The following is a 17,031-nucleotide window of genomic DNA, read 5'->3' as shown; positions in this document are numbered from 1 at the left end:
CATCCGACATGCAACTATCTATTTGTTCCTTATGCTTGCCCCTACTACTACTACTACTACTACTAGTCGTTGGGTGTCAAGCGCGGTGGGAAAAGTCACACAGTAATCGTCAAAAATAAGAAAATGAGGTCATATAGATCACGCTCCCGCGTCATCCTTGTCACGTGGCGCAAAAATATATTTAAAAAGGGGAATGCAACACGAGGACTTCCCAGGAGGTCACCCATCCTAGTACTACTCTCGCCCAAGCACGCTTAACTTCGGAGTTCTCATGGGATCCGGTGCTTTAGTGCTGGTATGATCGCATCCGACATGCAACTATCTATTTGTTCCTTATGCTTGCCCTAGTACTACTACTACTACTACTACTACTACTAGTCTTTGGGTGTCAAGCGCGGTGGGAAAAGTCACACAGTAATCGTCAAAAATAAGAAAATGAGGTCATATAGATCACGTTCCCGCGTCATCCTTGTCACGTGGCGCAAAAATATATTTAAAAAGGGGAATGCAACACGAGGACTTCCCACGAGGTCACCCATCCTAGTACTACTCTCGCCCAAGCATGCTTAACTTCGGAGTTCTGATGGGATCCGGTGCTTTAGTGCTGGTATGATCGCATCCGACATGCAACTATCTATTTGTTCCTTATGCTTGCCCCTACTACTACTACTACTACTAGTCGTTGGGTGTCAAGCGCGGTGGGAAAAGTCACACAGTAATCGTCAAAAATAAGAAAATGAGGTCATATAGATCACGGTCCCGCGTCATCCTTGTCACGTGGCGCAAAAATATATTTAAAAAGGGGAATGCAACACGAGGACTTCCCAGGAGGTCACCCATCCTAGTACTACTCTCGCCCAAGCACGCTTAACTTCGGAGTTCTGATGGGATCCGGTGCTTTAGTGCTGGTATGATCGCATCCGACATGCAACTATCTATTTGTTCCTTATGCTTGCCCTACTACTACTACTACTACTAGTCTTTGGGTGTCAAGCGCGGTGGGAAAAGTCACACAGTAATCGTCAAAAATAAGAAAATGAGGTCATATAGATCACGTTCCCGCGTCATCCTTGTCACGTGGCGCAAAAATATATTTAAAAAGGGGAATGCAACACGAGGACTTCCCACGAGGTCACCCATCCTAGTACTACTCTCGCCCAAGCATGCTTAACTTCGGAGTTCTGATGGGATCCGGTGCTTTAGTGCTGGTATGATCGCATCCGACATGCAACTATCTATTTGTTCCTTATGCTTGCCCCTACTACTACTACTACTACTAGTCGTTGGGTGTCAAGCGCGGTGGGAAAAGTCACACAGTAATCGTCAAAAATAAGAAAATGAGGTCATATAGATCACGGTCCCGCGTCATCCTTGTCACGTGGCGCAAAAATATATTTAAAAAGGGGAATGCAACACGAAGACTTCCCAGGAGGTCACCCATCCTAGTACTACTCTCGCCCAAGCACGCTTAACTTCGGAGTTCTGATGGGATCCGGTGCTTTAGTGCTGGTATGATCGCATCCGACATGCAACTATCTATTTGTTCCTTATGCTTGCCCCTACTACTACTACTACTAGTCATTGGGTGTCAAGCGCGGTGGGAAAGTCACACAATAATCGTCAAAAATGAGCAAATGAGGTCATATAGATCACGTTCCCGCGTCATCCTTGTCACGTGGCGCAAAAATATATTTAAAAAGGGGAATGCAACACGAGGACTTTCCAGGAGGTCACCCATCCTAGTACTACTCTCGCCCAAGCACGCTTAACTTCGGAGTTCTGATGGGATCCGGTGCTTTAGTGCTGGTATGATCGCATCCGACATGCAACTATCTATTTGTTCCTTATGCTTGCCCTACTACTACTACTACTACTACTACTACTACTACTACTACTACTACTAGTCTTTGGGTGTCAAGCGCGGTGGGAAAAGTCACACAGTAATCGTCAAAAATAAGAAAATGAGGTCATATAGATCACGTTCCCGCGTCATCCTTGTCACGTGGCGCAAAAATATATTTAAAAAGGGGAATGCAACACGAGGACTTCCCAGGAGGTCACCCATCCTAGTACTACTCTCGCCCAAGCACGCTTAACTTCGGAGTTCTAATGGGATCCGGTGCTTTAGTGCTGGTATGATCGCATCCGACATGCAACTATCTATTTGTTCCTTATGCTTGCCCCTACTACTACTACTACTAATAGTCGTTGGGTGTCAAGCGCGGTGGGAAAAGTCACACAGTAATCGTCAAAAATAAGAAAATGAGGTCATATAGATCACGGTCCCGCGTCATCCTTGTCACGTGGCGCAAAAATATATTTAAAAAGGGGAATGCAACACGAGGACTTCCCAGGAGGTCACCCATCCTAGTACTACTCTCGCCCAAGCACGCTTAACTTCGGAGTTCTAATGGGATCCGGTGCTTTAGTGCTGGTATGATCGCATCCGACATGCAACTATCTATTTGTTCCTTATGCTTGCCCCTACTACTACTACTACTACTAGTCGTTGGGTGTCAAGCGCGGTGGGAAAAGTCACACAATAATCGTCAAAAATGAGAAAATGAGGTCATATAGATCACGTTCCCGCGTCATCCTTGTCACGTGGCGCAAAAATATATTTAAAAAGGGGAATGCAACACGAGGACTTCCCAGGAGGTCACCCATCCTAGTACTACTCTCGCCCAAGCACGCTTAACTTCGGAGTTCTGATGGGATCCGGTGCTTTAGTGCTGGTATGATCGCATCCGACATGCAACTATCTATTTGTTCCTTATGCTTGCCGTACTACTACTACTACTACTACTACTACTACTACTACTACTAGTCTTTGGGTGTCAAGCGCGGTGGGAAAAGTCACACAGTAATCGTCAAAAATAAGAAAATGAGGTCATATAGATCACGTTCCCGCGTCATCCTTGTCACGTGGCGCAAAAATATATTTAAAAAGGGGAATGCAACACGAGGACTTCCCAGGAGGTCACCCATCCTAGTACTACTCTCGCCCAAGCACGCTTAACTTCGGAGTTCTGATGGGATCCGGTGCTTTAGTGCTGGTATGATCGCATCCGACATGCAACTATCTATTTGTTCCTTATGCTTGCCCCTACTACTACTACTACTACTACTAGTCGTTGGGTGTCAAGCGCGGTGGGAAAAGTCACACAGTAATCGTCAAAAATAAGAAAATGAGGTCATATAGATCACGGTCCCGCGTCATCCTTGTCACGTGGCGCAAAAATATATTTAAAAAGGGGAATGCAACACGAGGACTTCCCAGGAGGTCACCCATCCTAGTACTACTCTCGCCCAAGCACGCTTAACTTCGGAGTTCTCATGGGATCCGGTGCTTTAGTGCTGGTATGATCGCATCCGACATGCAACTATCTATTTGTTCCTTATGCTTGCCCTACTACTACTACTACTACTACTACTAGTCTTTGGGTGTCAAGCGCGGTGGGAAAAGTCACACAGTAATCGTCAAAAATAAGAAAATGAGGTCATATAGATCACGTTCCCGCGTCATCCTTGTCACGTGGCGCAAAAATATATTTAAAAAGGGGAATGCAACACGAGGACTTCCCAGGAGGTCACCCATCCTAGTACTACTCTCGCCCAAGCACGCTTAACTTCGGAGTTCTGATGGGATCCGGTGCTTTAGTGCTGGTATGATCGCATCCGACATGCAACTATCTATTTGTTCCTTATGCTTGCCCCTACTACTACTACTAATACTACTAGTACTACTACTACTAGTCTTTGGGTGTCAAGCGCGGTGGGAAAAGTCACACAGTAATCGTCAAAAATAACAAAATGAGGTCATATAGATCACGCTCCCGCGTCATCCTTGTCACGTGGCGCAAAAATATATTTAAAAAGGGGAATGCAACACGAGGACTTCCCAGGAGGTCACCCATCCTAGTACTACTCTCGCCCAAGCACGCTTAACTTCGAAGTTCTGATGGGATCCGGTGCTTTAGTGCTGGTATGATCGCATCCGACATGCAACTATCTATTTGTTCCTTATGCTTGCCCCTACTACTACTACTACTACTGCTACTACTACTAGTCGTTGGGTGTCAAGCGCGGTGGGAAAAGTCACACAGTAATCGTCAAAAATAAGAAAATGAGGTCATATAGATCACGCTCCCGCGTCATCCTTGTCACGTGGCGCAAAAATATATTTAAAAAGGGGAATGCAACACGAGGACTTCCCAGGAGGTCACCTATCCTAGTACTACTCTCGCCCAAGCACGCTTAACTTCGGAGTTCTGATGGGATCCGGTGCTTTAGTGCTGGTATGATCGCATCCGACATGCAACTATCTATTTGTTCCTTATGCTTGCCCCTACTACTACTACTACTACTACTACTACTACTACTACTACTACCACTACTACTACTACTACTACTAGTCGTTGGGTGTCAAGCGCGGTGGGAAAAGTCACACAGTAATCGTCAAAAATAAGAAAATGAGGTCATATAGATCACGCTCCCGCGTCATCCTTGTCACGTGGCGCAAAAATATATTTAAAAAGGGGAATGCAACACGAGGACTTCCCAGGAGGTCACCTATCCTAGTACTACTCTCGCCCAAGCACGCTTAACTTCGGAGTTCTGATGGGATCCGGTGCTTTAGTGCTGGTATGATCGCATCCGACATGCAACTATCTATTTGTTCCTTATGCTTGCCCCTACTACTACTACTACTACTACTACTACCACGACTACTACTACTACTACTAGTCGTTGGGTGTCAAGCGCGGTGGGAAAAGTTACACAGTAATCGTCAAAAATAAGAAAATGAGGTCATATAGATCACGCTCCCGCGTCATCCTCGTCACGTGGCGCAAAAATATATTTAAAAAGGAGAGTGCAACACGAAGACTTCCCAGGAGGTCACCCATCCTAGTACTACTCTCGCCCAAGCACGCTTAACTTTGTAGTTCTGATGAGATCCGGTGCTTTAATGCTGGTATGATCGCATCCGACATGCAACTATCTATTTGTTCCTTATGCTTGCCCCAGTAGTAGTAGTAGTAGTATTAGTAGTAGTAGCTACTACTACTACTACTACTACTACTACTACTACTACTACTACTACTACTACTACTACTACGACCACCACTACTACTACCACCACCACTACTACTACCACCACTACTACTACCACCACCACTACTACTACTACTAGTCGTTGGGTGTCAAGCGCGGTGGAAAAAGTCACACAGTAATCGTCAAAAATAAGAAAATGAGGTCATATAGATCACGGTCCCGCGTCATCCTTGTCACGTGGCGCAAAAATATATTTAAAAAGGGGAATGCAACACGAGGACTTCCCAGGAGGTCACCCATCCTAGTACTACTCTCGCCCAAGCACGCTTAACTTCGGAGTTCTGACGGGATCCGGTGCTTTAGTGCTGGTATGATCGCATCCGACATGCAACTATCTATTTGTTCCTTATGCTTGCCCCTACTACTACTACTACTACTACTACTAGTCGTTGGGTGTCAAGCGCGGTGGGAAAAGTCACACAGTAATCGTCAAAAATAAGAAAATGAGGTCATATAGATCACGCTCCCGCGTCATCCTTGTCACGTGGCGCAAAAATATATTTAAAAAGGGGAATGCAACACGAGGACTTCCCAGGAGGTCACCCATCCTAGTACTACTCTCGCCCAAGCACGCTTAACTTCGGAGTTCTGATGGGATCCGGTGCTTTAGTGCTGGTATGATCGCATCCGACATGCAACTATCTATTTGTTCCTTATGCTTGCCCTACTACTACTACTACTATTAGTCGTTGGGTGTCAAGCGCGGTCGGAAAAGTCACACAGTAATCGTCAAAAATAAGAAAATGAGGTCATATAGATCACGGTCCCGCGTCATCCTTGTCACGTGGCGCAAAAATATATTTAAAAAGGGGAATGCAACACGAGGACTTCCCAGGAGGTCACCCATCCTAGTACTACTCTCGCCCAAGCACGCTTAACTTCGGAGTTCTCATGGGATCCGGTGCTTTAGTGCTAGTATGATCGCATCCGACATGCAACTATCTATTTGTTCCTTATGCTTGCCCTAGTACTACTACTACTACTACTACTACTACTAGTCTTTGGGTGTCAAGCGCGGTGGGAAAAGTCACACAGTAATCGTCAAAAATAAGAAAATGAGGTCATATAGATCACGTTCCCGCGTCATCCTTGTCACGTGGCGCAAAAATATATTTAAAAAGGGGAATGCAACACGAGGACTTCCCAGGAGGTCACCCATCCTAGTACTACTCTCGCCCAAGCACGCTTAACTTCGGAGTTCTAATGGGATCCGGTGCTTTAGTGCTGGTATGATCGCATCCGACATGCAACTATCTATTTGTTCCTTATGCTTGCCCCTACTACTACTACTACTACTAGTCGTTGGGTGTCAAGCGCGGTGGGAAAAGTCACACAATAATCGTCAAAAATGAGAAAATGAGGTCATATAGATCACGTTCCCGCGTCATCCTTGTCACGTGGCGCAAAAATATATTTAAAAAGGGGAATGCAACACGAGGACTTCCCAGGAGGTCACCCATCCTAGTACTACTCTCGCCCAAGCACGCTTAACTTCGGAGTTCTGATGGGATCCGGTGCTTTAGTGCTGGTATGATCGCATCCGACATGCAACTATCTATTTGTTCCTTATGCTTGCCGTACTACTACTACTACTACTACTACTACTACTACTACTACTAGTCTTTGGGTGTCAAGCGCGGTGGGAAAAGTCACACAGTAATCGTCAAAAATAAGAAAATGAGGTCATATAGATCACGTTCCCGCGTCATCCTTGTCACGTGGCGCAAAAATATATTTAAAAAGGGGAATGCAACACGAGGACTTCCCAGGAGGTCACCCATCCTAGTACTACTCTCGCCCAAGCACGCTTAACTTCGGAGTTCTGATGGGATCCGGTGCTTTAGTGCTGGTATGATCGCATCCGACATGCAACTATCTATTTGTTCCTTATGCTTGCCCCTACTACTACTACTACTACTACTAGTCGTTGGGTGTCAAGCGCGGTGGGAAAAGTCACACAGTAATCGTCAAAAATAAGAAAATGAGGTCATATAGATCACGGTCCCGCGTCATCCTTGTCACGTGGCGCAAAAATATATTTAAAAAGGGGAATGCAACACGAGGACTTCCCAGGAGGTCACCCATCCTAGTACTAATCTCGCCCAAGCACGCTTAACTTCGAAGTTCTGATGGGATCCGGTGTTTTAGTGCTGGTATGATCACATCCGACATGCACCTATCTATTTGTTCCTTATGCTTGCCCCAACTACTACTACTACTACTACTACTACTACTACTACTAGTCGTTGGGTGTCAAGCGCGGTGGGAAAAGTCACACAGTAATCGTCAAAAATAAGAAAATGAGGTCATATAGATCACGCTCCCGCGTCATCCTTGTCACGTGGCGCAAAAATATATTTAAAAAGGGGATTGCAACACGAGGACTTCCCAGGAGGTCACCCATCCTAGTACTACTCTCGCCCAAGCACGCTTAACTTCGGAGTTCTGATGGGATCCGGTGCTTTAGTGCTGGTATGATCACATCCGACATGCAACTATCTATTTGTTCCTTATGCTTGCCCCTACTACTACTAGTCGTTGGGTGTCAAGCGCGGTGGGAAAAGTCACACAGTAATCGTCAAAAATAAGAAAATGAGGTCATATAGATCACGCTCCCGCGTCATCCTTGTCACGTGGCGCAAAAATATATTTAAAAAGGGGAATGCAACACGAGGACTTCCCAGGAGGTCACCCATCCTAGTACTACTCTCGCCCAAGCAAGCTTAACTTCGAAGTTCTGATGGGATCCGGTGCTTTAGCGCTGGTATGATCGCATCCGACATGCAACTATCTATTTGTTCCTTATGCTTGCCCCTACTACTACTACTACTACTGCTACTACTACTAATTGTTGGGTGTCAAGCGCGTTGGGAAAAGTCACACAGTAATCGTCAAAAATAAGAAAATGAGGTCATATAGATCACGCTCCCGCGTCATCCTTGTCACGTGGCGCAAAAATATATTTAAAAAGGGGAATGCAACACGAGGACTTCCCAGGAGGTCACCCATCCTAGTACTACTCTCGCCCAAGCACGCTTAACTTCGGAGTTCTGATGGGATCCGGTGCTTTAGTGCTGTTATGATCGCATCCGACATGCAACTATCTATTTGTTCCTTATGCTTGCCCCAACTACTACTACTACTACTACTACTACTACTAGTCGTTGGGTGTCAAGCGCGGTGGGAAAAGTCACACAGTAATCGTCAAAAATAAGAAAATGAGGTTATATAGATCACGCTCCCGCGTCATCCTTGTCACGTGGCGCAAAAATATATTTAAAAAGGGGAATGCAACACGAGGACTTCCCAGGAGGTCACCCATCCTAGTACTACTCTCGCCCAAGCACGCTTAACTTCGGAGTTCTGATGGGATCCGGTGCTTTAGTGCTGGTATGATCGCATCCGACATACAACTATCTATTTGTTCCTTATGCTTGCCCCTACTACTACTAGTCGTTGGGTGTCAAGCGCGGTGGGAAAAGTCACACAGTAATCGTCAAAAATAAGAAAATGAGGTCATATAGATCACGCTCCCGCGTCATCCTTGTCACGTGGCGCAAAAATATATTTAAAAAGGGGAATGCAACACGAGGACTTCCCAGGAGGTCACCCATCCTAGTACTACTCTCGCCCAAGCACGCTTAACTTCAAAGTTCTGATGGGATCCGGTGCTTTAGTGCTGGTATGATCGCATCCGACATGCAACTATCTATTTGTTCCTTATGCTTGCCCCTACTACTACTACTACAACTGCTACTACTACTACTAGTCGTTGGGTGTCAAGCGCGGTGGGAAAAGTCACACAGTAATCGTCAAAAATAAGAAAATGAGGTCATATAGATCACGCTCCCGCGTCATCCTTGTCACGTGGCGCAAAAATATATTTAAAAAGGGGAATGCAACACGAGGACTTCCCAGGAGGTCACCCATCCTAGTACTACTCTCGCCCAAGCACGCTTAACTTCGGAGTTCTGATGGGATCCGGTGCCTTAGTGCTGGTATGATCGAATCCGACATGCAACTATCTATTTGTTCCTTATGCTTGCCCCTACTACTACTAGTCGTTGGGTGTCAAGCGCGGTGGGAAAAGTCACACAGTAATCGTCAAAAATAAGAAAATGAGGTCATATAGATCACGCTTCCGCGTCATCCTTGTCACGTGGCGCAAAAATATATTTAAAAAGGGGAATGCAACACGAGGACTTCCCAGGAGGTCACCCATCCTAGTACTACTCTCGCCCAAGCACGCTTAACTTCGGAGTTCTGATGGGATCCGGTGCTTTAGTGCTGGTATGATCGCATCCGACATGCAACTATCTATTTGCTCCTTATGCTTGCCCGTACTACTACTAGTCGTTGGGTGTCAAGCGCGGTGGGAAAAGTCACACTGTAATCGTCAAAAATAAGAAAATGAGGTCATATAGATCACGCTCCCGCGTCATCCTTGTCACGTGGCGCAAAAATATATTTAAAAAGGGGAATGCAACACGAGGACTTCCCAAGAGGTCACCCATCCTAGTACTACTCTCGCCCAAGCACGCTTAACTTCAAAGTTCTGATGGGATCCGGTGCTTTAGTGCTGGTATGATCGCATCCGACATGCAACTATCTATTTGTTCCTTATGCTTGCCCCTACTACTACTACTACTGCTACTACTACTAGTCGTTGGGTGTCAAGCGCGGTGGGAAAAGTCACACAGTAATCGTCAAAAATAAGAAAATGAGGTCATATAGATCACGCTCCCGCGTCATCCTTGTCACGTGGCGCAAAAATATATTTAAAAAGGGGAATGCAACACGAGGACTTCCCAGGAGGTCACCCATCCTAGTACTACTCTCGCCCAAGCACCTTAACTTCGGAGTTCTGATGGGATCCGGTGCTTTAGTGCTGTTATGATCGCATCCGACATGCAACTATCTATTTGTTCCTTATGCTTGCCCCAACTACTACTACTACTACTACTACTACTACTACTACTACTACTACTAGTCGTTGGGTGTCAAGCGCGGTGGGAAAAGTCACACAGTAATCGTCAAAAATAAGAAAATGAGGTCATATAGATCACGCTCCCGCGTCATCCTTGTCACGTGGCGCAAAAATATATTTAAAAAGGGGAATGCAACACGAGGACTTCCCAGGAGGTGACCCATCCTAGTACTACTCTCGCCCAAGCACGCTTAACTTCGGAGTTCTGATGGGATCCGGTGCTTTAGTGCTGGTATGATCGCATCCGACATGCAACTATCTATTTGTTCCTTATGCTTGCCCCTACTACTACTAGTCGTTGGGTGTCAAGCGCGGTGGGAAAAGTCACACAGTAATCGTCAAAAATAAGAAAATGAGGTCATATAGATCACGGTCCCGCGTCATCCTTGTCACGTGGCGCAAAAATATATTTAAAAAGGGGAATGCAACACGAGGACTTCCCAGGAGGTCACCCATCCTAGTACTACTCTCGCCCAAGCACGCTTAACTTCGAAGTTCTGATGGGATCCGGTGCTTTAGTGCTGGTATGATCGCATCCGACATGCAACTATCTATTTGTTCCTTATGCTTGCCCCTACTACTACTACTACTGCTGCTACTACTACTAATTGTTGGGTGTCAAGCGCGGTGGGAAAAGTCACACAGTAATCGTCAAAAATAAGAAAATGAGGTCATATAGATTACGCTCCCGCGTCATCCTTGTCACGTGGCGCAAAAATATATTTAAAAAGGGGAATGCAACACGAGGACTTCCTTCCTAGTACTACTCTCGCCCAAGCACGCTTAACTTCGGAGTTCTGATGGGATCCGGTGCTTTAGTGCTGGTATGATCGCATCCGACATGCAACTATCTATTTGTTCCTTATGCTTGCCCCTACTACTACTAGTCGTTGGGTGTCAAGCGCGGTGGGAAAAGTCACACAGTAATCGTCAAAAATAAGAAAATGAGGTCATATAGATCACGCTCCCGCGTCATCCTTGTCACGTGGCGCAAAAATATATTTAAAAAGGGGAATGCAACACGAGGACTTCCCGCTAGTACTACTCTCGCCCAAGCACGCTTAACTTCGGAGTTCTGATGGGATCCGGTGCTTTAGTGCTGGTATGATCGCATCCGACATGCAACTATCTATTTGTTCCTTATGCTTGCCCCTACTACTACTAGTCGTTGGGTGTCAAGCGCGGTGGGAAAAGTCACACAGTAATCGTCAAAAATAAGAAAATGAGGTCATATAGATCACGCTCCCGCGTCATCCTTGTCACGTGGCGCAAAAATATATTTAAAAAGGGGAATGCAACACGAGGACTTCCCAGGAGGTCACCCATCCTAGTACTACTCTCGCCCAAGCACGCTTAACTTCGGAGTTCTGATGGGATCCGGTGCTTTAGTGCTGGTATGATCGCATCCGACATGCAACTATCTATTTGTTCCTTATGCTTGCCCCTACTACTACTAGTCGTTGGGTGTCAAGCGCGGTGGGAAAAGTCACACAGTAATCGTCAAAAATAAGAAAATGAGGTCATATAGATCACGCTCCCGCGTCATCCTTGTCACGTGGCGCAAAAATATATTTAAAAAGGGGAATGCAACACGAGGACTTCCCAGGAGGTCACCCATCCTAGTACTACTCTCGCCCAAGCAAGCTTAACTTCGAAGTTCTGATGGGATCCGGTGCTTTAGCGCTGGTATGATCGCATCCGACATGCAACTATCTATTTGTTCCTTATGCTTGCCCCTACTACTACTACTACTACTGCTACTACTACTAATTGTTGGGTGTCAAGCGCGTTGGGAAAAGTCACACAGTAATCGTCAAAAATAAGAAAATGAGGTCATATAGATCACGCTCCCGCGTCATCCTTGTCACGTGGCGCAAAAATATATTTAAAAAGGGGAATGCAACACGAGGACTTCCCAGGAGGTCACCCATCCTAGTACTACTCTCGCCCAAGCAAGCTTAACTTCGAAGTTCTGATGGGATCCGGTGCTTTAGCGCTGGTATGATCGCATCCGACATGCAACTATCTATTTGTTCCTTATGCTTGCCCCTACTACTACTACTACTACTGCTACTACTACTAATTGTTGGGTGTCAAGCGCGTTGGGAAAAGTCACACAGTAATCGTCAAAAATAAGAAAATGAGGTCATATAGATCACGCTCCCGCGTCATCCTTGTCACGTGGCGCAAAAATATATTTAAAAAGGGGAATGCAACACGAGGACTTCCCAGGAGGTCACCCATCCTAGTACTACTCTCGCCCAAGCACGCTTAACTTCGGAGTTCTGATGGGATCCGGTGCTTTAGTGCTGTTATGATCGCATCCGACATGCAACTATCTATTTGTTCCTTATGCTTGCCCCAACTACTACTACTACTACTACTACTACTACTACTACTACTACTACTAGTCGTTGGGTGTCAAGCGCGGTGGGAAAAGTCACACAGTAATCGTCAAAAATAAGAAAATGAGGTTATATAGATCACGCTCCCGCGTCATCCTTGTCACGTGGCGCAAAAATATATTTAAAAAGGGGAATGCAACACGAGGACTTCCCAGGAGGTCACCCATCCTAGTACTACTCTCGCCCAAGCACGCTTAACTTCGGAGTTCTGATGGGATCCGGTGCTTTAGTGCTGGTATGATCGCATCCGACATACAACTATCTATTTGTTCCTTATGCTTGCCCCTACTACTACTAGTCGTTGGGTGTCAAGCGCGGTGGGAAAAGTCACACAGTAATCGTCAAAAATAAGAAAATGAGGTCATATAGATCACGCTCCCGCGTCATCCTTGTCACGTGGCGCAAAAATATATTTAAAAAGGGGAATGCAACACGAGGACTTCCCAGGAGGTCACCCATCCTAGTACTACTCTCGCCCAAGCACGCTTAACTTCAAAGTTCTGATGGGATCCGGTGCTTTAGTGCTGGTATGATCGCATCCGACATGCAACTATCTATTTGTTCCTTATGCTTGCCCCTACTACTACTACTACAACTGCTACTACTACTACTAGTCGTTGGGTGTCAAGCGCGGTGGGAAAAGTCACACAGTAATCGTCAAAAATAAGAAAATGAGGTCATATAGATCACGCTCCCGCGTCATCCTTGTCACGTGGCGCAAAAATATATTTAAAAAGGGGAATGCAACACGAGGACTTCCCAGGAGGTCACCCATCCTAGTACTACTCTCGCCCAAGCACGCTTAACTTCGGAGTTCTGATGGGATCCGGTGCCTTAGTGCTGGTATGATCGAATCCGACATGCAACTATCTATTTGTTCCTTATGCTTGCCCCTACTACTACTAGTCGTTGGGTGTCAAGCGCGGTGGGAAAAGTCACACAGTAATCGTCAAAAATAAGAAAATGAGGTCATATAGATCACGCTCCCGCGTCATCCTTGTCACGTGGCGCAAAAATATATTTAAAAAGTTGAATGCAACACGAGGACTTCCCAGGAGGTCACCCATCCTAGTACTACTCTCGCCCAAGCACGCTTAACTTCGGAGTTCTGATGGGATCCGGTGCTTTAGTGCTGGTATGATCGAATCCGACATGCAACTATCTATTTGTTCCTTATGCTTGCCCCTACTACTACTAGTCGTTGGGTGTCAAGCGCGGTGGGAAAAGTCACACAGTAATCGTCAAAAATAAGAAAATGAGGTCATATAGATCACGCTCCCGCGTCATCCTTGTCACGTGGCGCAAAAATATATTTAAAAAGGGGAATGCAACACGAGGACTTCCTAGGAGGTCACCCATCCTAGTACTACTCTCGCCCAAGCACGCTTAACTTCGGAGTTCTGATGGGATCCGGTGCTTTAGTGCTGGTATGATCGCATCCGACATGCAACTATCTATTTGCTCCTTATGCTTGCCCGTACTACTACTAGTCGTTGGGTGTCAAGCGCGGTGGGAAAAGTCACACTGTAATCGTCAAAAATAAGAAAATGAGGTCATATAGATCACGCTCCCGCGTCATCCTTGTCACGTGGCGCAAAAATATATTTAAAAAGGGGAATGCAACACGAGGACTTCCCAAGAGGTCACCCATCCTAGTACTACTCTCGCCCAAGCACGCTTAACTTCAAAGTTCTGATGGGATCCGGTGCTTTAGTGCTGGTATGATCGCATCCGACATGCAACTATCTATTTGTTCCTTATGCTTGCCCCTACTACTACTACTACTGCTACTACTACTAGTCGTTGGGTGTCAAGCGCGGTGGGAAAAGTCACACAGTAATCGTCAAAAATAAGAAAATGAGGTCATATAGATCACGCTCCCGCGTCATCCTTGTCACGTGGCGCAAAAATATATTTAAAAAGGGGAATGCAACACGAGGACTTCCCAGGAGGTCACCCATCCTAGTACTACTCTCGCCCAAGCACCTTAACTTCGGAGTTCTGATGGGATCCGGTGCTTTAGTGCTGTTATGATCGCATCCGACATGCAACTATCTATTTGTTCCTTATGCTTGCCCCAACTACTACTACTACTACTACTACTACTAGTACTACTACTAGTCGTTGGGTGTCAAGCGCGGTGGGAAAAGTCACACAGTAATCGTCAAAAATAAGAAAATGAGGTCATATAGATCACGCTCCCGCGTCATCCTTGTCACGTGGCGCAAAAATATATTTAAAAAGGGGAATGCAACACGAGGACTTCCCAGGAGGTGACCCATCCTAGTACTACTCTCGCCCAAGCACGCTTAACTTCGGAGTTCTGATGGGATCCGGTGCTTTAGTGCTGGTATGATCGCATCCGACATGCAACTATCTATTTGTTCCTTATGCTTGCCCCTACTACTACTAGTCGTTGGGTGTCAAGCGCGGTGGGAAAAGTCACACAGTAATCGTCAAAAATAAGAAAATGAGGTCATATAGATCACGGTCCCGCGTCATCCTTGTCACGTGGCGCAAAAATATATTTAAAAAGGGGAATGCAACACGAGGACTTCCCAGGAGGTCACCCATCCTAGTACTACTCTCGCCCAAGCACGCTTAACTTCGAAGTTCTGATGGGATCCGGTGCTTTAGTGCTGGTATGATCGCATCCGACATGCAACTATCTATTTGTTCCTTATGCTTGCCCCTACTACTACTACTACTGCTGCTACTACTACTAATTGTTGGGTGTCAAGCGCGGTGGGAAAAGTCACACAGTAATCGTCAAAAATAAGAAAATGAGGTCATATAGATTACGCTCCCGCGTCATCCTTGTCACGTGGCGCAAAAATATATTTAAAAAGGGGAATGCAACACGAGGACTTCCTTCCTAGTACTACTCTCGCCCAAGCACGCTTAACTTCGGAGTTCTGATGGGATCCGGTGCTTTAGTGCTGGTATGATCGCATCCGACATGCAACTATCTATTTGTTCCTTATGCTTGCCCCTACTACTACTAGTCGTTGGGTGTCAAGCGCGGTGGGAAAAGTCACACAGTAATCGTCAAAAATAAGAAAATGAGGTCATATAGATCACGCTCCCGCGTCATCCTTGTCACGTGGCGCAAAAATATATTTAAAAAGGGGAATGCAACACGAGAACTTCCCAGGAGGTCACCCATCCTAGTACTACTCTCGCCCAAGCACGCTTAACTTCGGAGTTCTGATGGGATCCGGTGCTTTAGTGCTGGTATGATCGCATCCGACATGCAACTATCTATTTGTTCCTTATGCTTGCCCCTACTACTACTACTACTACTACTAGTCGTTGGGTGTCAAGCGCGGTGGGAAAAGTCACACAGTAATCGTCAAAAATAAGAAAATGAGGTCATATAGATCACGCTCCCGCGTCATCCTTGTCACGTGGCGCAAAAATATATTTAAAAAGGGGAATGCAAAACGAGGACTTCCCAAGAGGTCACCCATCCTAGTACTACTCTCGCCCAAGCACGCTTAACTTCAGAGTTCTGATGGGATCCGGTGCTTTAGTGCTGGTATGATCGCATCCGACATGCAACTATCTATTTGTTCCTTATGCTTGCCCCTACTACTACTACTACTACTACTACTACTAGTCGTTGGGTGTCAAGCGCGGTGGGAAAAGTCACACAGTAATCGTCAAAAATAAGAAAATGAGGTCATATAGATCACGGTCCCGCGTCATCCTTGTCACGTGGCGCAAAAATATATTTAAAAAGGGGAATGCACCACGAGGACTTCCGAGGAGGTCACCCATCCTAGTACTACTCTCGCCCAAGCACGCTTAACTTCGGAGTTCTGATGGGATCCGGTGCTTTAGTGCTGGTATGATCGCATCCGACATGCAACTATCTATTTGTTCCTTATGCTTGCCCCTACTACTACTACTACTACTACTACTACTACTACCACTACTACTACTATTACTACTAGTCGTTGGGTGTCAAGCGCGGTGGGAAAAGTCACACAGTAATCGTCAAAAATAAGAAAATGAGGTCATATAGATCACGGTCCCGCGTCATCCTTGTCACGTGGCGCAAAAATATATTTAAAAAGGGGAATGCAACACGAGGACTTCCCAGGAGGTCACCCATCCTAGTACTACTCTCGCCCAAGCACGCTTAACTTCGGAGTTCTGATGGGATCCGGTGCTTTAGTGCTGGTATGATCGCATCCGACATGCAACTATCTATTTGTTCCTTATGCTTGCCCCTACTACTACTACTACCACTACTACTACTACTACTACTAGTCGTTGGGTGTCAAGCGCGGTGGGAAAAGTCACACAGTAATCGTCAAAAATAAGAAAATGAGGTCATATAGATCACGCTCCCGCGTCATCCTTGTCACGTGGCGCAAAAATATATTTAAAAAGGGGAATGCAACACGAGGACTTCCCAGGAGGTCACCCATCCTAGTACTACTCTCGCCCAAGCACGCTTAACTTCGAAGTTCTGATGGGATCCGGTGCTTTAGTGCTGGTATGATCGCATCCGACATG

The 17,031-nt window shown here is 46.0% G+C and overlaps 53 non-coding genes and 3 pseudogenes across 53 annotated transcripts in view; all 56 read right to left on the bottom strand.

Annotated features, from left to right (window-relative positions):
• The window catches only part of LOC123435104, a 119-nt gene extending 114 nt beyond the window's left edge, over positions 1–5 (bottom strand). Inside the window, exon 1 of the ribosomal RNA XR_006626366.1 lies at positions 1–5. This exon is cut by the window's left edge and continues 114 nt beyond it. This is a non-coding gene — a ribosomal RNA (5S ribosomal RNA).
• A 185-nt stretch (positions 6–190) lies between these two features.
• On the bottom strand, positions 191–309 carry LOC123435697. The gene has a single exon (XR_006626949.1). It is a non-coding gene; the product is annotated as a 5S ribosomal RNA (ribosomal RNA).
• A 193-nt stretch (positions 310–502) lies between these two features.
• On the bottom strand, positions 503–621 carry LOC123437266. The gene has a single exon (XR_006628456.1). It is a non-coding gene; the product is annotated as a 5S ribosomal RNA (ribosomal RNA).
• Positions 622–803: 182 nt separating this feature from the next.
• LOC123438042 lies at positions 804–922 on the bottom strand. Its single transcript, XR_006629204.1, has one exon. It is a non-coding gene; the product is annotated as a 5S ribosomal RNA (ribosomal RNA).
• A 181-nt stretch (positions 923–1,103) lies between these two features.
• LOC123437265 lies at positions 1,104–1,222 on the bottom strand. The gene has a single exon (XR_006628455.1). It is a non-coding gene; the product is annotated as a 5S ribosomal RNA (ribosomal RNA).
• A 182-nt stretch (positions 1,223–1,404) lies between these two features.
• On the bottom strand, positions 1,405–1,523 carry LOC123435944. The gene has a single exon (XR_006627188.1). It is a non-coding gene; the product is annotated as a 5S ribosomal RNA (ribosomal RNA).
• Positions 1,524–1,701: 178 nt separating this feature from the next.
• Positions 1,702–1,820, bottom strand: LOC123436951. The gene has a single exon (XR_006628158.1). It is a non-coding gene; the product is annotated as a 5S ribosomal RNA (ribosomal RNA).
• A 208-nt stretch (positions 1,821–2,028) lies between these two features.
• Positions 2,029–2,147, bottom strand: LOC123435038. Its single transcript, XR_006626300.1, has one exon. It is a non-coding gene; the product is annotated as a 5S ribosomal RNA (ribosomal RNA).
• Positions 2,148–2,329: 182 nt separating this feature from the next.
• LOC123435037 lies at positions 2,330–2,448 on the bottom strand. Its single transcript, XR_006626298.1, has one exon. It is a non-coding gene; the product is annotated as a 5S ribosomal RNA (ribosomal RNA).
• A 182-nt stretch (positions 2,449–2,630) lies between these two features.
• LOC123438031 lies at positions 2,631–2,749 on the bottom strand. The gene has a single exon (XR_006629193.1). It is a non-coding gene; the product is annotated as a 5S ribosomal RNA (ribosomal RNA).
• Positions 2,750–2,951: 202 nt separating this feature from the next.
• Positions 2,952–3,070, bottom strand: LOC123438019. The gene has a single exon (XR_006629179.1). It is a non-coding gene; the product is annotated as a 5S ribosomal RNA (ribosomal RNA).
• Positions 3,071–3,255: 185 nt separating this feature from the next.
• On the bottom strand, positions 3,256–3,374 carry LOC123435696. The gene has a single exon (XR_006626948.1). It is a non-coding gene; the product is annotated as a 5S ribosomal RNA (ribosomal RNA).
• Positions 3,375–3,561: 187 nt separating this feature from the next.
• Positions 3,562–3,680, bottom strand: LOC123438008. The gene has a single exon (XR_006629167.1). It is a non-coding gene; the product is annotated as a 5S ribosomal RNA (ribosomal RNA).
• Positions 3,681–3,880: 200 nt separating this feature from the next.
• On the bottom strand, positions 3,881–3,999 carry LOC123436501. The gene has a single exon (XR_006627723.1). It is a non-coding gene; the product is annotated as a 5S ribosomal RNA (ribosomal RNA).
• Positions 4,000–4,193: 194 nt separating this feature from the next.
• On the bottom strand, positions 4,194–4,312 carry LOC123437044. The gene has a single exon (XR_006628247.1). It is a non-coding gene; the product is annotated as a 5S ribosomal RNA (ribosomal RNA).
• A 227-nt stretch (positions 4,313–4,539) lies between these two features.
• Positions 4,540–4,658, bottom strand: LOC123437043. The gene has a single exon (XR_006628246.1). It is a non-coding gene; the product is annotated as a 5S ribosomal RNA (ribosomal RNA).
• Positions 4,659–4,870: 212 nt separating this feature from the next.
• LOC123433328 lies at positions 4,871–4,989 on the bottom strand. Its single transcript, XR_006624854.1, has one exon. It is a non-coding gene; the product is annotated as a 5S ribosomal RNA (ribosomal RNA).
• Positions 4,990–5,318: 329 nt separating this feature from the next.
• LOC123435103 lies at positions 5,319–5,437 on the bottom strand. Its single transcript, XR_006626365.1, has one exon. It is a non-coding gene; the product is annotated as a 5S ribosomal RNA (ribosomal RNA).
• Positions 5,438–5,625: 188 nt separating this feature from the next.
• LOC123437996 lies at positions 5,626–5,744 on the bottom strand. Its single transcript, XR_006629155.1, has one exon. It is a non-coding gene; the product is annotated as a 5S ribosomal RNA (ribosomal RNA).
• A 181-nt stretch (positions 5,745–5,925) lies between these two features.
• On the bottom strand, positions 5,926–6,044 carry LOC123437748. Its single transcript, XR_006628919.1, has one exon. It is a non-coding gene; the product is annotated as a 5S ribosomal RNA (ribosomal RNA).
• Positions 6,045–6,237: 193 nt separating this feature from the next.
• On the bottom strand, positions 6,238–6,356 carry LOC123435036. Its single transcript, XR_006626297.1, has one exon. It is a non-coding gene; the product is annotated as a 5S ribosomal RNA (ribosomal RNA).
• A 182-nt stretch (positions 6,357–6,538) lies between these two features.
• On the bottom strand, positions 6,539–6,657 carry LOC123437985. The gene has a single exon (XR_006629144.1). It is a non-coding gene; the product is annotated as a 5S ribosomal RNA (ribosomal RNA).
• A 202-nt stretch (positions 6,658–6,859) lies between these two features.
• Positions 6,860–6,978, bottom strand: LOC123437974. Its single transcript, XR_006629133.1, has one exon. It is a non-coding gene; the product is annotated as a 5S ribosomal RNA (ribosomal RNA).
• Positions 6,979–7,163: 185 nt separating this feature from the next.
• On the bottom strand, positions 7,164–7,282 carry LOC123438104. Its single transcript, XR_006629265.1, has one exon. It is a non-coding gene; the product is annotated as a 5S ribosomal RNA (ribosomal RNA).
• Positions 7,283–7,482: 200 nt separating this feature from the next.
• LOC123437328 lies at positions 7,483–7,601 on the bottom strand. Its single transcript, XR_006628514.1, has one exon. It is a non-coding gene; the product is annotated as a 5S ribosomal RNA (ribosomal RNA).
• Positions 7,602–7,774: 173 nt separating this feature from the next.
• LOC123432190 lies at positions 7,775–7,893 on the bottom strand. The gene has a single exon (XR_006623786.1). It is a non-coding gene; the product is annotated as a 5S ribosomal RNA (ribosomal RNA).
• A 194-nt stretch (positions 7,894–8,087) lies between these two features.
• Positions 8,088–8,206, bottom strand: LOC123437876. The gene has a single exon (XR_006629042.1). It is a non-coding gene; the product is annotated as a 5S ribosomal RNA (ribosomal RNA).
• Positions 8,207–8,400: 194 nt separating this feature from the next.
• LOC123437962 lies at positions 8,401–8,519 on the bottom strand. The gene has a single exon (XR_006629122.1). It is a non-coding gene; the product is annotated as a 5S ribosomal RNA (ribosomal RNA).
• A 173-nt stretch (positions 8,520–8,692) lies between these two features.
• On the bottom strand, positions 8,693–8,811 carry LOC123438180. The gene has a single exon (XR_006629339.1). It is a non-coding gene; the product is annotated as a 5S ribosomal RNA (ribosomal RNA).
• A 197-nt stretch (positions 8,812–9,008) lies between these two features.
• Positions 9,009–9,127, bottom strand: LOC123431802. The gene has a single exon (XR_006623386.1). It is a non-coding gene; the product is annotated as a 5S ribosomal RNA (ribosomal RNA).
• Positions 9,128–9,300: 173 nt separating this feature from the next.
• Positions 9,301–9,419, bottom strand: LOC123437950. Its single transcript, XR_006629111.1, has one exon. It is a non-coding gene; the product is annotated as a 5S ribosomal RNA (ribosomal RNA).
• A 173-nt stretch (positions 9,420–9,592) lies between these two features.
• LOC123438622 lies at positions 9,593–9,711 on the bottom strand. The gene has a single exon (XR_006629756.1). It is a non-coding gene; the product is annotated as a 5S ribosomal RNA (ribosomal RNA).
• A 191-nt stretch (positions 9,712–9,902) lies between these two features.
• Positions 9,903–10,020, bottom strand: LOC123432848. The gene has a single exon (XR_006624418.1). It is a non-coding gene; the product is annotated as a 5S ribosomal RNA (ribosomal RNA).
• A 209-nt stretch (positions 10,021–10,229) lies between these two features.
• On the bottom strand, positions 10,230–10,348 carry LOC123435660. Its single transcript, XR_006626908.1, has one exon. It is a non-coding gene; the product is annotated as a 5S ribosomal RNA (ribosomal RNA).
• Positions 10,349–10,521: 173 nt separating this feature from the next.
• Positions 10,522–10,640, bottom strand: LOC123436500. Its single transcript, XR_006627722.1, has one exon. It is a non-coding gene; the product is annotated as a 5S ribosomal RNA (ribosomal RNA).
• A 194-nt stretch (positions 10,641–10,834) lies between these two features.
• Positions 10,835–10,940, bottom strand: LOC123433393 (annotated as a pseudogene).
• Positions 10,941–11,113: 173 nt separating this feature from the next.
• LOC123433403 lies at positions 11,114–11,218 on the bottom strand (annotated as a pseudogene).
• Positions 11,219–11,391: 173 nt separating this feature from the next.
• On the bottom strand, positions 11,392–11,510 carry LOC123437938. The gene has a single exon (XR_006629100.1). It is a non-coding gene; the product is annotated as a 5S ribosomal RNA (ribosomal RNA).
• A 173-nt stretch (positions 11,511–11,683) lies between these two features.
• Positions 11,684–11,802, bottom strand: LOC123432189. The gene has a single exon (XR_006623785.1). It is a non-coding gene; the product is annotated as a 5S ribosomal RNA (ribosomal RNA).
• A 194-nt stretch (positions 11,803–11,996) lies between these two features.
• On the bottom strand, positions 11,997–12,115 carry LOC123432188. Its single transcript, XR_006623784.1, has one exon. It is a non-coding gene; the product is annotated as a 5S ribosomal RNA (ribosomal RNA).
• Positions 12,116–12,309: 194 nt separating this feature from the next.
• Positions 12,310–12,428, bottom strand: LOC123437875. Its single transcript, XR_006629041.1, has one exon. It is a non-coding gene; the product is annotated as a 5S ribosomal RNA (ribosomal RNA).
• A 209-nt stretch (positions 12,429–12,637) lies between these two features.
• LOC123437927 lies at positions 12,638–12,756 on the bottom strand. Its single transcript, XR_006629089.1, has one exon. It is a non-coding gene; the product is annotated as a 5S ribosomal RNA (ribosomal RNA).
• Positions 12,757–12,929: 173 nt separating this feature from the next.
• LOC123438179 lies at positions 12,930–13,048 on the bottom strand. The gene has a single exon (XR_006629338.1). It is a non-coding gene; the product is annotated as a 5S ribosomal RNA (ribosomal RNA).
• Positions 13,049–13,245: 197 nt separating this feature from the next.
• LOC123431801 lies at positions 13,246–13,364 on the bottom strand. The gene has a single exon (XR_006623385.1). It is a non-coding gene; the product is annotated as a 5S ribosomal RNA (ribosomal RNA).
• Positions 13,365–13,537: 173 nt separating this feature from the next.
• Positions 13,538–13,656, bottom strand: LOC123438822. The gene has a single exon (XR_006629942.1). It is a non-coding gene; the product is annotated as a 5S ribosomal RNA (ribosomal RNA).
• Positions 13,657–13,829: 173 nt separating this feature from the next.
• LOC123435548 lies at positions 13,830–13,948 on the bottom strand. Its single transcript, XR_006626794.1, has one exon. It is a non-coding gene; the product is annotated as a 5S ribosomal RNA (ribosomal RNA).
• A 173-nt stretch (positions 13,949–14,121) lies between these two features.
• Positions 14,122–14,240, bottom strand: LOC123438621. The gene has a single exon (XR_006629755.1). It is a non-coding gene; the product is annotated as a 5S ribosomal RNA (ribosomal RNA).
• A 191-nt stretch (positions 14,241–14,431) lies between these two features.
• On the bottom strand, positions 14,432–14,549 carry LOC123432847. Its single transcript, XR_006624417.1, has one exon. It is a non-coding gene; the product is annotated as a 5S ribosomal RNA (ribosomal RNA).
• A 203-nt stretch (positions 14,550–14,752) lies between these two features.
• LOC123435658 lies at positions 14,753–14,871 on the bottom strand. The gene has a single exon (XR_006626906.1). It is a non-coding gene; the product is annotated as a 5S ribosomal RNA (ribosomal RNA).
• Positions 14,872–15,044: 173 nt separating this feature from the next.
• On the bottom strand, positions 15,045–15,163 carry LOC123436499. The gene has a single exon (XR_006627721.1). It is a non-coding gene; the product is annotated as a 5S ribosomal RNA (ribosomal RNA).
• A 194-nt stretch (positions 15,164–15,357) lies between these two features.
• Positions 15,358–15,463, bottom strand: LOC123433392 (annotated as a pseudogene).
• Positions 15,464–15,636: 173 nt separating this feature from the next.
• Positions 15,637–15,755, bottom strand: LOC123436623. Its single transcript, XR_006627838.1, has one exon. It is a non-coding gene; the product is annotated as a 5S ribosomal RNA (ribosomal RNA).
• A 185-nt stretch (positions 15,756–15,940) lies between these two features.
• On the bottom strand, positions 15,941–16,059 carry LOC123438231. Its single transcript, XR_006629385.1, has one exon. It is a non-coding gene; the product is annotated as a 5S ribosomal RNA (ribosomal RNA).
• A 191-nt stretch (positions 16,060–16,250) lies between these two features.
• Positions 16,251–16,369, bottom strand: LOC123438346. Its single transcript, XR_006629494.1, has one exon. It is a non-coding gene; the product is annotated as a 5S ribosomal RNA (ribosomal RNA).
• A 218-nt stretch (positions 16,370–16,587) lies between these two features.
• Positions 16,588–16,706, bottom strand: LOC123437916. The gene has a single exon (XR_006629078.1). It is a non-coding gene; the product is annotated as a 5S ribosomal RNA (ribosomal RNA).
• Positions 16,707–16,906: 200 nt separating this feature from the next.
• Positions 16,907–17,025, bottom strand: LOC123436497. Its single transcript, XR_006627719.1, has one exon. It is a non-coding gene; the product is annotated as a 5S ribosomal RNA (ribosomal RNA).
• Positions 17,026–17,031: the final 6 nt, after the last annotated feature.

Source organism: Hordeum vulgare, chromosome 2H (assembly GCF_904849725.1).
Source record: "Hordeum vulgare subsp. vulgare chromosome 2H, MorexV3_pseudomolecules_assembly, whole genome shotgun sequence".
Classification (NCBI taxonomy): domain Eukaryota; kingdom Viridiplantae; phylum Streptophyta; class Magnoliopsida; order Poales; family Poaceae; genus Hordeum; species Hordeum vulgare.
This window is presented reverse-complemented; position numbering and strand designations above follow the sequence as displayed.